This window comes from Parus major, chromosome 11, assembly GCF_001522545.3.
Source record: "Parus major isolate Abel chromosome 11, Parus_major1.1, whole genome shotgun sequence".
Taxonomy (NCBI): Eukaryota; Metazoa; Chordata; class Aves; order Passeriformes; family Paridae; genus Parus; species Parus major.
The window spans coordinates 8,289,223-8,304,976 of record NC_031780.1 but is presented as its reverse complement, the minus strand read 5'-3'; positions in this window follow the sequence as shown (position 1 = coordinate 8,304,976).

Sequence of the window (15,754 nt, the reverse complement as noted above, 5' to 3'; positions counted from 1 at the left end):
CTCCCCGATGAAGAACTTCCTCAGCACCTTCCAACATGAAGCCTGTCCCCAGCTCGCCCCAGCACTGACAGATACAGGGCTGAAATGCAGCATTAATAACAGTGGTGAGCAATGAGGTCCTAAAGCAGCTTCTTCCTTACAGTGATCTAAAAGAGTCAGAGACAGGAGAGGCTGGAAGAAGACAGCACTAAGGAAATGTGGATTCAGGAGACCTGCAAGCAAAATACAGCTGCAGCTTAGAGGCTGCAAGAGAAAATGTAGGGCAATGAATTTATAGAGTCAAAGCAACTTGAACATTGATCAAAAGTACAGAGAAAGCAGCAGGGAGATGGGGAAATAACAGAAATTTTAATTCAGGATCCTACCTGCCAGTGAAATAAATATTAATGGAATAAGTTGGAGAAGGGGGAGGCTTCCTTGAGAAAGCGATAGCAAAAACACTGAGATTGATTTCCCATCAAACAATGTTTGACAAAGTAAAACAATTAAGGGCTGAGAAACAAAACCTAATTTTAGAAGGGTGATAGGCAGGATAAATGGATTTCCAAAGAACCAACAATCAAAGCTTTTAAGCTCACCTCAAGCCCACCAATGATGGTTTGAATGAAAGTTCCCAGCATGACACCAGGCTGTGTCCTTCAAGCACTCTCTGTCCCAAAGGTTTCTCCTGCCATTCCAGAACCAACAAAATGTGGTTTTGCCATCAAGGCTTTGTAGGCCCATAAAATTTGGCCCCATCTACAGAAGTCTCTTACCCTCCATATAATGAGCCACTTCCACACTTTGATACTACCCCACCTCCCTTCCCACAGTGCCCACATGGGCCACTGGGAACTATTCCTGTTCACCACCAGTTCCTCTGGCAGAGGAGGAACCTACAGATGCTGCTTCTTAGCTCAGCACTTATACACATGGTCTCAAGAAAACAATTGCCCCCATCATACAAGCCTGAGGACTGTCACTCTTCCAGTTACCTTGGCCAGTTTTTGTCCAATTTACACAATGAGGTATGTACAATTTGGTCTGAAGGCACCACTGAACATGGCACTGGATGTTTCTCTTTCAGAGAACCTTATTGTCACCAAAAATTTCCTCCTGTTGATTCCCTGTGAGGCTGAGAGGGGAAACTGGGAGGTTTCTGCCTAGTTGTGTGGTTGATGATGCATCCTGTGAGGGACTCCATGGGACTTTTACTGCCATCAGTAAAAGTGGAAGTGCTGAGTTCTTGCAGTGCCTCAGGCCAACATTTTACTCCAACAAAGACTAGCTATTGCATGGTATCTTCAGCTTCCCAAGGTCTGGACATCACCAGTCTTCCACTGCCAGGAGCAGACCCCTCCTCTATGTACCCCTGATGGTCTTTCAATGAGCCAGAAAGCAAATCTCCTTCATCACTGCACCGCCCACCCCATCCAAACCTTGCTGAGCAGGCTCTGCTGCACCACGCACCATGAGAGAAGCTCATCAAAGCAGCCTTTTAATTGCTAGAGTAACAACTTGGATGTACAAAAATGCCAGCGAAATTTGCATGACTAATTAAATAATTAAACACAGCCTGACAACCGAAGAACACAATCACGCATCCGAAAATCAAAACCACCTCTTAAGCATTGGAAGAAAGAAGGGATTCACTGCCCTGCATGTCCTGTCAACAAGAGTTGCTGATGGGTTGTGCCTTTTTGATTACAGACCAAGCAGAAGCAGCAGCACCCCCGTTCTCTGATGAAGCCTTTGATCTCTGTCCAAAGAGCTGCTGAATCCCGGGCTCAAGCAAGCGGCTGCAGTGGAAAAGCAGCACTAAATCTGGTCATGCTGCTGATGCTGGTGAAGCAGGGACTGAGTGCTGCAGGCAGCTCTGTGAAAACTCTGAGTAGGGTCTGCTAGCCCAGCCTTCCAGTGTTGGAGAGGCTGCAAACCATGATGCTGGGGTCAGCCTTGGAGTGCTGGAAACCTGGTCAGGGAAAGGTCACATTTGTGTCTCAGTTTCCACATGTCTTTCAAATTTAACCCCAGCCTTCAGCAAAAGCCAATCCCACTCCCTCCAGCCACACGTATCAGACCTAAAGGGTTAAACAATGTTGCTTTCCAGCAAGGAGAATGCAAACTATCCCTTGCTTTTTCCAGTAAACTTATAAAACCCACTTACAATATGAATATGGAGATAGTCAGAATTGCATGGACTAAATGCGAATTTGAAAAGATTAATTCTCTATTGCAATTCAAGCCTTGATTTCATAACATTAGAGAGCAGATTCCCTGAGATTCTACTGGGCTGTGGCAAGATGCCTGTGTTGACAACACTGTGACCTGACAGAAGCCAGAATCTGACATACTTTAATTCTTCTAGAAAAAACAGCATCAACACGGGTTTGAGGAAGGAGGGAGATGAGATGGGAAATCCAGCCCTAATGGAAAGGCTTGGGATGTTGCCAATATTTTACATTCTTCGTGACACAGTTTGCTGCTGGCTCCATTGCCTGATGTGATTAGTCCAAGAAAAAATTGGCCACTGCCTTTCCAGCCCAGTGCTGTCCAGATGGTCCTTGCCTCACTCTCTGCCCACAGCCAGAATCCCTGCAGCCACCAGAAGCCCTGCGAGCCCCCAGGGACCCATCCAGGAAGTGCATTATTCCTTTCCCCTGCATTTGGTGATATTATCTGGAAAAGCACTGGCACTATTTTGGTCCAGATCTTATTGACACAGAGACCAAGGGGGAAGAAAGGAAAAAACATTCCTAGAGGAAATGAAAAGGTCTAACATGTAGTTCAATTCCAGAACAGACCTGCTAAATCCTTGCAGATCACAGCACAGCCTATCTGACCACTTAAAGAGCAAAGAAATTCCTCCCCATCCCCAGTTCCTCATAAACCTGGCACCAGGTTCATAGAAATTTTTCTCTGAGTCAACACGGTCCGACAAGTGCAAAACCTCCACACAACCAACCTTGCACATTTCCACCTTGCTTATGTAAAGTGATTAGTGATAAACCCATAAAAATCTGGGGTGTGAACCAAAGTAGCTGGATGAGACCATCCCATGGCTCCACTGGAGCAGCTGTGCTGTGCACACCAAACATAGAGCAGCTCCTTGCCACTGAAAGCTGAGAATTAGCACACAGAACCACACTGATTTCTCCCAAACCAATTTCCCTGGGCTGGCTGAGGAATGCCAAGTGCCAGCACTGAGCCCACTGTGCTGCTCTGGGGGCTGGAGTTTGCATGGCCAGGGTGATCCAAAGCAAGAACAGATCCTCCAAATGGCAGTACTGCTATAAACAGGGATGCTGTCTTGGCTTGCCTCCTTGCTAGCTGTGCAAATAATTTCTGGGCAGCAGAAGCGTAAGTAAATAGACAAGAAGCACACGAGAGGATATATTTCTCTAATTTACTCAAGTCACTGAGAAGCACCAGGGCAATTTTTAAAAACTGCTCATCACTTGGGAGGTTAAACTCTGTCAGTTTTTAAAAAAATTATTATTTCTGGCTGTAATTACAAATCTGAGTAAGAGACTATCTAGAAAAGCAGATCCATTTAGCCTCCACAGCAGAAGTGTATTGAGGACTCAGAGCACATACTGGGGACCCAGAGGAACAGCATTACTGTATTATCCATCATTCAGACCTTCCCCAGATATCCAAGCACACAAGTAAAAAAATGCAAAAAGCATCCAGAATCTGGCCCAGAGAAACAAGTTTCCTTCATATGAACAGCACAGGCACAAGAAGAATCCTTGTTTGCTGAATACTTGGGAAAAACACTGCTCATTTTTCACATCTCTGAGAAATTTCATAAAGTTGTCCTCAGAAGCCCATGTTGCAAAAAGCAGGACCCTTTCAGGCAGGTAGAATTCCCTGATGCAGGCTCAAGCAATACCCTGCCTTCAGCCTTTGTTACATCATTTTGTTGATTTGCAAAGCTGGTAAACACAGACCCATCTTCAGGCTCCTGTGTAGCTTAACCATTGTCACATCAGTGATGCTGGATCTGGGATGGGCTAAGGGTACAGGGATGTGTAGAGAAGAGTTACAGCCACAGAGGTGACAACTGTTACGTTAATAATTAGCATCTGTTGCCATCAGAGCTTGTCAGCAAGATCCAAGCAGGAAGGAAAATGCTGTGCCAGCATCTCTGTTGGGTTTGTGGCTGGTCACTGAGACTCTCCAGCTTCCCAACACCTGGAGGGACTAGTAAAGGCTCTTGGAACCATTGAAAATTGTGAGTTCAGAGTAGGGCCTGAACCTCTGGTAACAGGAACTCCATAATTTTCCTTGCCAAACATATCCAAGAGAATTTTCTTAGAGCTATTCCACAAATCTGTTTTGGAAAAGAGAGAAAAAGACCACACCATAATGAAACCTCATGTTTCTTGTACTGGGAAAGCATTTTATTCCCTAAGCACAGGGCTAAACACAGCCTGTACTGGCTCCTGAAGAAAACCTCCCTCAGCTGATTCACCAACTGATGTGCACAGTTGCTTGTATGAGAAAAAGCACTTTTCAGGCTGTCACACACTTGTGAGGGATTTCCAGCACTGGAAGTTACTCACTCTTCCTAGGAGATGGACTCCAGGACACTGTTATGCTCCTGCCAATTCAGGGGATGATGTTTTTCCCCAGCACCTTGAAAAGCTCTGTTCTGCACCACATCACACAGCTCAGAAGCTGAGCTGGGCAGAGGCTTTTCCAGGGGCCCAGGCACACGCTGGCCACATCCCCCTGCTGTCTAAACAGAGGAGATGAATAGCAACACTCCTGTCATGGCCCTCGCTGGTGTTTCAACAAACACATAATGAATATCTCACTGAATCTTGGGAAAAATGCTCTGGAGTCACCTTAACTAACTGCAGCCTTCTTCCATCTTGGTGGTCTCCTGACAAGCAGGATTGCAGATCCAACTGTAAAGGTGCTGTTTCCCTGCAGCCAGCCCCGACCCCAGCACCTCTTCCCTCTGCCAACAGAGCAGCGCCAGGCGGGAGGTTTGCAGAGAAACCAGGAGTTCCAAAGCGTAATCCCGAACAGATGGCAGCTGTAGCCGTGCAGCCTCAGAAGGGCACTTTTAAAAGTAAATAGCAACAAATGTTTTGGTGTGTAATGCGTTGAAATCTTGATCTCACACAGAGCTTATTTTCTTTTTTTTCCTCTCCCAGCAGTGGCAAATGGCTGAGGACAAATGCTGCTGAAAAGAATGGAGAAAGAAAAAACCTCAATCAATTAAATGTTTTAGAAACAATTGTGTTTCAAAATCAACAAGAAGAATTCATGAAAATCAATCCTAATTCAAGAGGGCTGTACTGATTTGCTCATCTTTCCCTTTCCCTGCCTAAGCAACCAAAGCAATAAAAATGATAGCTCCATCTCGGGCAAGGAAGCAATTGAAACTTCAAAAACGTTCAACATCAGCTGATGAAGCTTGATGCAGTCTCCACGGCCTGAAAGCTAAATATTCTGCAAGAGAAGCAATGTACCAGGCAGATGAGTGGGAGTTTCAGATAACTCCTACCCCTTCAGCTTGTTTCTCTCAATAAAGCCAAGCAAACCAAGGTAAGATTGTCCTGTCACAAGGAAAAAGCAAAACTGTTTGTATCAGCAAAGGCACTGCACAGACAGGAGCTGCCTTAGCTCCTATTTGCCAGTAGGAAACAACTGCTCTGCCCACCCAGCCACCACCACAGGGACATCAACAGAGAAAATCTCCTGGCAAGCAAAACTAGGAGTTGCAAAGAAGATTCTGGTGCACCTTCCTGAAATGCAACAGCCACAGGAACATGGGCAGCATGCCACAAATCTGCAGCTCTTCATCTCATAATACTAAGTGGTCCCAGAAAGAAACACTACTTGGGAAACCCAAAGAAGGGTGCTTGGGCACCTCCCACTCCCTAGATCTGGCCCCAAAGCAGTGTCACATGAGAAAAAGCATTTTTCAGGCTCCCATACTGGCAAGGAGGGTGGCTGGGGGATCACTATCAAGTGTGTTGATATTTCTCCAAATAATGACAGTTTTTCCAGAATCTCCCACTCAAACGTAGGGTGGGGGGACACATCCCCCTTCCAGAATCTGTTCTGCTCTAAGCTGAAGTCACATAAGCGTAATTCTTGCAGCACCCAGCCTTGTGCAAATAAACTGTGTCCAACCACCTTCAGAGAGCTTCCTGGCAGTGCAGAGAGCAGGGCACCCGTATCCACAGGCTCACGTCATCTCACCTTGGCTCCACCAACAGCAGCTACTGAGTTTTGTCTTGAGACAAGCAAACCCAGACTCAAGTGTGGGTTCAAAAGTATTTGAAAGATAAAACTTCCTAGTTAGCAAGGACACGCTCCCAAAGGAGGGTTTCTCTTTAACAGGCACCGACAGCACCCTGTGTCATTACATGGCAAGATCTGAAATAGTTACTCACAGTGGAGATTGTTTATCTCTGACTCACAGACATCTTCCCAGCTACCCCCATGCTCTCTAAAAGGGAGCAGGAATTTGAGCAAGAAAAAAACCCTGGGAATAGCAGTGTGGAATGAAATGAGGAAAGGCAGTTAAGAGAGAAGGAGAAAAAATATGGAGACAAAACATCACAGGAAGAAAAGAGAAAATGTAAAACATGGTCTTGAGAAGACTCTCAGACACCTGAGATTTTTACAGGTTCAGATTTTCTTCAGATAAGGCTTTTTCACTTCTTTCTATAAAGTAATGAATTTTGTTAGACTTCCATCTGCCCCATACAATCACAAAAATTATTCAGACACACTTCGTCATTCTTCCTATGTGTCTAGTGGAACAAGATGGAGATTTTAGGAAGCAGATAGTTGGGACCTAGATGTCCTGCTATGGTCATAACCCAACGAACTTAGATACCACTTGATAACTCTGTATATACTCAAGGATTCAGTGCCCTATTCTTCTGCTCCCTGTAATGTTCCCTATTACTGCAACTTGAGCAAATGCTTGAGGAGTTGGGATGTATTTATCCATACAGTATCAGAAATTGTGAAAAGGATTTTCAGAGAACAGAGCAACCACTTTCCAGATGGCATCCAGGATTTGGGGTCCTCTTTGTGACCCTCCTGATAGTACCACACAGCCTAATTTCCTTTTTGTCTTATATTCCACATTAAAACACTGCAGCTTCACTGTGGCTAAGCAGAGACTGGGACTCAAGAGTAGGGCATGGGGCTGAAGTTCTTACATGGAAAGAGAAAAACAGACAGAGATTTGTGTTTTACCAGCCTCTGCCTTGGACCAGCCCAGCAACACAAGCATGTGTTTGTGCTGCTGTTCAGTGCCGCCATCACCCAGCAACCAGGGAAGCCACTTGCTCATCAGAGAGGGCTCAGGATGATGACCACGTACTCCAGGGCAGAGTGGCCTCCTGGGCTGCTCCTGGGATGGTGTGATCAAGGGGTGCAACACTGTGCAGCCTCACCATGACTTGATCATTCCCAAAATCCTCTGGCTTGTCTGGGCACACAGGAATGGAGAGTGAGCCCAGCAACCCACTCACCCAGCAGCCCAACCACACTGCAAGCAGATTTTTCTTTCCCCAAATACATCCATTATATCTCTTCATTTAGCTGAGATTCACTGAGACTGATTTCCTGTGGACTTGGTTAAGAGATTAAAACTGTGTTTAATCCCAAGTCAGCCAGCCAGTGTAACACATTTGCTACAACAGATAGAGGAAATAAATGACCTCACTACTTTTTTATGTCAAAACTGCCCAGGATATATCCTGAGTTTGTTTCTGGACTTTGGTTTGATTATTTTGCAATCACATGCTAAAGTAGACAGGGCTGATGTGTGGGGGAGGCACATTTTATTTGCTTGATAACACTTGTGGTGCTGAGCTGTCAGAAACCCCTTCTGAACCTCCTCCTGCCAGGAGTACAGGTGGTATTCCAAAATGTGCCTCTGGTGTTCAAGTCATGCAGGTCAGGGCTGTCCTTGGACAGAAGAGATCTGTGGCTGTCACATGAACCTCCAAACCCTCTATGACCACTGATTATCATCAGGGAGAAAAAATAATTGCTAAGACAATCACTTTCTTTCTTAGCAAAAACACATTTTAATTCTACCTTGGCATCAGCCTGTTGGAGGCTGTGGACTTACATACAACCAGAATTTTCTCTCCTCCAAATAACTTCCAGATCTGCACACAGGTTAAATCCTACCACATTCATCCTCAGTACTTACCAAATCCTTCTCATTGACCTATTTTGTTCTTCATATCAAGCAAAGAAAAGGAGAGAGGGTAGAAAGAAATACTATTCTTATGTATATGCTAATGGGTCATCTACCTTTTCCAAAGGTTTAAAAAAACCCAAGAAGATATTAATAACTTATATTTACATATCTGTTCATCCCAAAAAAGAACACCAAACTATAGGACTATCTATGTCTCATGTCACGTCCTGCTGAAGGGTGGAATAGGACAGGTGTTTAATAATTTAGTGTAATTGTTTTCCAGCAGTAAAGGAGGTGAAGAAAATAATACAACATTACATGAATTTGAGAAAGCAAGAGGCAGCCAGCTTAATTATCAAGAGAACTATCGATGCACGTTGCCAGAGATCGCCCCCAGCACCCAAATGTCTTGGGCACAATTCTGTGAGGAAATCAGAGAACTCATGTAGTACATTTGGAAAACCCTTCCTCAGCCACAGAATAAGCATTTTCAGACAATTTTTGGATCTTCTAGTCCAGGCAGCAATGAAACATATCTCAGACAAGCTACTACTACAGAAATTGAATTCCTCATGCTGTGACAATGCATTTTTCAACCCTTTATTCATTAATGTAGAACTCTCTTGAGCTGGCCAGATGCTCAGTTTCTGACATCACTGAAATCAAGGGGAGTTTCACTGCTGCCTGGTGAAGCCATGAGAAAGAGCCAAGAGCAGCTCCCAGGGCAACACCCCGCTCTTAGTAATTTTCATGGTATTTGCTGGCCACAGCCAAACTCAACAGGTAAGGACAGCACACCTGGCAGACTGATGAGCTTCCCAGCCCAACCGCCTTGATTCTCTCCAAGGCCAGTGGAAGCTGCACCTGTAGGGATATGAGCACTGCAGCCTCTCCTCCTGCACTCATGCCAGTCTGTCACCTGGGGACAACTTTAGCCAGAGGCAGTAATTTTCTGTATTTAATAACCTTTGATGGATCTTTTCTACAGGACTTTTTTTCTTCTGCTTTTTGAACCTGGATCAGGTTTAGCATCCAGCCAATATTTTGATATTGAGTGCACTGATCCTCCAAATACAGCGTTTGCTTCAGGTACTGTTTCATTCTTGCCCGAGATGTCATTTTCCCCAACATGACCTTCTCAGAATACCACTGCCTGTTCTGCATGTGCAGAATTTGTTCTCCCAAATCCCCTCCCAATGAAAGCAAGTCCTTGTCTTAGGGCATTGTGAGGGATGCTCATAAAGGTTAGCTTCAGCCAAGGACAGCCAGTCTGTAGGCTCTCTTCAAAATCAGAGGTAAGGGATGATTCCTGTTATTCATCCTCCAGAGGAGTGTCTCTTTTCCTCCACTGATTACAGCCTCTGACAGCCAAAGCCGGCCTTTGTGAATCACATCAGTACTTAGAATCAGGAAGCACTGCATAACATTGAAACAACGCTTGGTAGAGCAGATGCTTCTTTTAATATTTTAACAGATATTTCTGATAGAGAAAAACAATGATAATTCTGTAAAAATAACGATCAAGATGTTTTGGCAGAGAAAAAGTGCAGGAGTTGTATGTAATGGTATATTTGTACTTGGAGTTAGCTTCTGAGAGCTGTGAATCTTGTAAGTATACACTGATGTTTTCAGGGACTGAATTAGCATTCCTCAGTAAGATCACTCATCAGGACTACTTGTGTGAATGAGAGCTGCAAGGTTCCTGGATAGCATTTATATAAAAACAGGAATGTTCCTGAAGTGCTGTAAATGGAGCAGCTTTAATTGTCTATCCAAGTCTTGCATCTGATGACAGAAGCTGAATGCAATAACACTTGCGTGCAATCAGTTGCATGTCTGAGCTTGAATTCTTAATGCAGAAGGTTAAGCTCAGTTTCACCAAGACCAAGAAATGACTGATTCTCCTACAGAGAGTAATCAAGATTTTGCCTCTAACCAGCACTCCTGGATTGTGGCTGGAATAATTTAATTCCTACTAAATCATCACCCTTGATGTTGTGGAAATAGGAATAGTAAAGGGCTGACGGATCCTTGTCGTCATTAAGCTCCAAGCCAAGGTCAGCTGCCCTGTCTCATTTTTGGCACCACTTCACCCTTGCCTGAAGGACAACATTGCATAGCTTCAGTTTTGTGGCTTTTCAAGGTTACTGGTGCACCTGCTGAATCAGCCATGCTATCGCATATATCTTACTGTGGAAAGTGGATAGATGTCGACTTCTTCCCCGCTTTCAGTCCTGTTCCATTAGGTTCTCCCATCACCATCAAAGTACAAATATCTGCACTACCATGCAGGCAGAAATTGGATCAGATGAAGGGGAAGAAAACATCTCATCATTATGTAAACCTGTCCCCAACAATGAAAATCCCCATGAGGGAATCTGTACTGATTTCCTCTCAATAATCAGCAGCAAAAAAGTTAATAATTTTGCTTCTAATTTTTTTCTGTAGGCCTAAAAGCCTTTTAACCACCATGTGTCCCTGAACCACCAGAAAATGGAAAACATTGACACTGCAAAGACACCTTAGAGACAGGAGCCAAAAGTCATTGCAGAAAAGAGAGAAGTTCACACCACATTAAGGGTTATTGACAAGTTCTTTCTCACTTTAAGAAACCATAACTTGGGACCCTCTGCAAACTTAGGTAATGTCCTGTTTCAGGCCACACAATAAATGTATTTTCACAATAAGTAGTAGAAACCTTAATTTAATATTTAATTTTAAAAAACTTTTTTTGTTCAGACTGGTGTAGATTCTCAGGAAATCGTTGGTTTGAACCACAGTACTGAGCAGTGCTTTAATTCAGCCACTGTCTTCCGGGACTGGTAGACAGACCAGCCCCAGGACCTCCTCCAGCCCTGGTACATGCAGTTCTCCTCAGCTTCCCCTGCAAATCTTCTCTCTGCCATTTGTTACTTTCCCCAGAATACATCCCGTTCTCCCCTCTGTGGCATGACAGACCTGATCAGAAAACTTTCTAAGGTTAGTTCCAAGTACTTTGAAGACAAGCTGTTGTATCTGTCTGCCATGCAAATGTGTTAACCTCATAAGCCCTAGACCAAAAACTTCACCCAGTTCCAAGACAGGAGCTGTTAGTGACTCCCAGGTACTGTGGTTATCATTGTCCACCCAGACAAACATGAAAAACTAACAACAAAAGTAGGTTTTTCAGCATTTCTCTAGACTTCAGCAGGCTGTCCAACTTACTTCTTGACACCAATTATATTGCAGGTCATATTATTATTGACAGGTCACTTTTTTTTTACTCTTAGTGTCTCATTCTTGTCTTACAGCCAATTTTCCACATAATAAATCCACCCTAGACCATCTCTTCCCTTAATACTCATCTCTACTTCTCCAAATTGCTAGTCAAATTCTAAGGTGCTCCCTCATTTAATTTGCTGGAGTAGAACATATTCGTGGGGTATGGAGTGAGTAAGAGTGAAGTAAGGATATTTGCAATTTAACCTAGTATCTGTGCATTTCATTAATCCTTCCTCCATCAACCACTTAACCTTTATGGGTGTCCTTATTGCCTCTCATTGTATTGATTTCTGTCCATTTCTCCAATTTAGTGAGATCATGCAGTATTTTAAACCTGTCTTCCACTGCATAACTAGGTTTAGCTGGGGGGTAATTGACATCAATTTAAAGAATGAAAAATTAAGCTGAATATCCGGGGAAAACTTCCTAATGGTGAGATCTGCTAGAATGCATCACTATCTCTCTGTGGGATTGGTGGCCGTTCCATTAGCATGTACATTAAAACCACACTGAAGGAAGAGAAGATTATAGATTGGACAGAACAATCCTGAAGCAGGGGGAGAAAGACAAGCTGCAAAGCTTTGCAGCTTTCCTCCTACAGTCACATCACTCTGGGCTTGCCCCACTCCCTCCTCATACCACCCACCAGTTCTCTGAGGATGTGCTGATCCCGCAATATCAACTAATTACGGGGATGGAACTAATGTGGTATTCCCTCCAATACTATTGCAACCTCAGCTGTGGTGGTGTCGTGGTAGCTATGAGACTTTCTCAAGGCCCATGAAGAGTTTTCTCACCCCTCTTTACTACCTCCTAGCAAGTTGTGGGAAGAAACATTTCAGTAAGATCTGTTGCGATGAGAAAAGGAGTCATGATTTTACACTAGAAGAGGGTAGATTTAAATTAGATATAAGGAAGAAATGTTTGGTTTTGAGGTGGGTAAAACTTTGCAGGTTCCCAGAGAGGTGATAAATGCTCCATTACTGAAAACATTCAAGGCAATATTGGGGAGGGCTCTGAGAAATGTGGTCCTATTGAAGTCGTCCCTGCTCACTGGGGAGAGGTTGGACTAGATGGCTTTGAAAGGTCCCTTCCACCCCAAACTGTTCTGCGATTCTAGGAAGAAAGCCAGAGCACTCTACAAACCCTTGAGCTGGGTAGCAGAGCCCAGGACGGTGATGTATGCTGGAGGGCTCATCTCTCCCCAGTCTGGAAGTGCTCAGGAAAAGACAACACATATGAAACCATAAAGTTGTCATCTACCCCACAACATCACTTTGGCACAATCTTTTTCAATGGCATCCATCAGTTCTGTTACCATCCTTCACTTCTTAAAGAAATTACTATCTGATTAACTTCTCTAGCACAATGTTTGAAAACTGATTGCAGAAAGAAGCTGGGTTTTGCTGAGGCACGGATCAGATACAGGAGAATAAAGACTTTTGCTTAAAATACACTGCTGACTCTTATATTTGGAAGAGAGCAGTCTGAGCAGAAACAAGTGTGTTCTTTATGGACCTTGATGAAATAGTTTAATTGTAGGAATAGCCAGAAAGTTCCTCCTCTCCACCTATAATGGATAGGTTGTCTCATTTACAAGGGGAAAAAAATGAAGCCTATTTTCATCTGAAGTTGTTACTACCAGCAACCACTTTTTATTAAAAGAGGACTTCTGTCAGTTCCTGAAAAAGGGAAACATCTTTTTCAGCAACAAAACCCAATATATTTATCTCAAAAGCCAAGTAGGCTGGAATGCATTTTGTTTGGTGGAGGAGGCAATCTTTTTTCTTTCAGGTTCTTGAAATTCATCTGCCATGAATAAGCAGATACTTTTTAAAAATGAAATTTCCCTCTAAGAAAATTTCAAAAGAAACATTTCCACCAGCTCTGCTCAGTTAGCAGCGGCAAAAAAAATGGCTCAGAAATGGCTCAATTTCACAGCTGCTCCCCTGAATTTTTCTGAGAGCTGAGAGAGCAAGGAGAAGACTTGCCAATTTCTGATTTTGCCTTAAGAAAGAAATTAGTAGATTATTGTGTAGCAATAGGGACGTTCATGGGACAAAGGGCTGACTGCAGACTCCACACTGGTCAAGAAGAAGAGAAATAATTTTCTCCATAGCAGGAGGCTCGGGCTACAAATTTGTCAGATAACGAGTAGCCAGAGGCTGATACAAAAGACTAATTCTCTTAGTAAAACCCTTGGAGAGTTTCCCAATATGAGTCCAAAGCTGGCAAGCTGCTGGAGGAGATGGGAAGAAAATGCAGCAATCTCATGAGGACACTGCCTCTGGATTTCTTCATTGTGTTTTTTCTATACGGCACTTTTCATAATTCCCTCTGGCTAGAACCATTGAAATGAAACTTATTGATTGAAATTCTGATCCTATTGATTTTACACATGAGATTTGTGCAAATATGAAAGAGCAGGAACTGCTCTGTAACCGCACCCATCTCCATTTATCCCCTGCTGAACACATGCTGTAGGCTTGATTGTCCATTTCAGTCCCCTGAGCTTCCAGAAATAAATTACCCAAAATTCAAATATACTGCACCTATTAGCTAACAAATGTGTTGTAAATATGACTGGTCCTTGAATACACTGGGTTACCTTTTGCTTTCTTTAGTCTGCTTTTCTTTCATGCCCCTTCTTCATCTCACGTCCTGTTTTTCCCTTTCGTTTCAGAGGTGAGGAGGGAAAATGAGAAGAATATGTTCTGTGAGGAAGAAGGAATTGGAAAGAGCACTGGGAGGAGATGATGGTTGTCTGGAAGGAAAGTGCCAACATCTTCATGCTTAAAGTACTCTAAGTGCTATTAGAAATTATATTGGTACCTCTAAGGAAATGGTCCTGAATATGGGATGGGGTGAACTCAGGACAGCAGGTGAGATGGAGAAGGAAGCAATCAGAGGTCCTAAGTGGAAAAGCAGCACAGTGTAAGCACATGGTCACCCACACCCAACGGCATGAACAGCAGCCCCCTGCCTTCCTCGAGCCCCTGCGGGGCAGCCCTGCATTTCCTTCCCACAGCACAGGGATGTGCCTGTCAAGCCTCCTGTAGCTGGGTGCTTCTTGGCAGAGAAGTGGAGGGACTTTTAGAGGCAAAATCAGCAGCCTCAGCATTCACATCTACTTCCGAACAACCAAACCTCGCTTTGCGGGTTTCTTGTTTACTGAAATGGTGGGTGTTCTTTCCATGGATCAGGTAGCAATCCTTCACTGTCTTCACTTTAGTTTGATTTTACCTCACTGTGCTCAACACTTTCTTCTTTCCTATCTAGATCTTTTAATAGCTAGATTGTCACATACCAATCAATGTTATGGATTAAAATTAAATATATTGTGACTTGTCTGGGCCTGTACGGAAGCATTTTAAACAAAGTTCTATTTATTTTATTTTTGCCACTGACAGTTGCTTTCTTCTCTCTTTTCCAACCTTGTGAAATGGCAAAACCTGCCAGGAAAATTGTGGGACTTTAATTCACTAGAATTCTTAAATCACTGTTAGATGTCATGGAATGGTTATGAAAAAGAAGCCAGGTCATCTGGTTAGGTCTGTGACCGCACTGCAACACAAAAACCCAAACCATCTGTTAATTACACTGATGGAAAACATAACCCAACATGGTGGTGAAACCCGATGCTTTGCATGGAGCGTGTAAATGATTCACGTTGCAAGTGTTGATTAAAGTGCCTGAACAGTGAGGAGCTCCCAAAGGGCTCCTTGCAGGTCTGGTCACAAACATGGCATTGTGAGCTGGGGGCAGGAGCAGGGTGTGGGTGCAGGAGCTGTGGGGGACCCTCGGGGCACATGGGGAGCCAGGGCCTCCACAGTGCCCAGGGCAGTGCCCGGGGAGCCCAGTGCCCACAGACACACACCGCTGTCCCATCCCCTGTCACTCAGCTCTGCGCTGCTGGGCCAGACCACAGAATCGTGGCATGTCCTGAGATGGAAGCGACCCTCAAGGATCACCGAATCCAACTCCTAGCCCTGAATAGGACATCCCCAAGAGTCCCAACCCGTGCCTGGAAGCCTTGACAAAATGCTTCTTGAAATCTTGAAGTCAGGCTTGGTGCTGTGATCACTGCCCTGGGGAGACTGTTCCAGAGCTCAAGCACGCTCTGGGTGAAGAACCTTTTCCTAATATCCAACCTAATTATCCCCCGGCAGAACTCCAGCTCTTCCCTCGGGTCCTGTCACAGCAAGAAGAGATCGGTGCTGCCCCTCCACTGCCCCTCCTGAGGCAGCTGCAGCCCACGATGAGCTCTGTCCTCAGTCTCTTCTCCACGCTGAGCAAGCCAAGCGCCCTCAGCCGCTCCTCGTA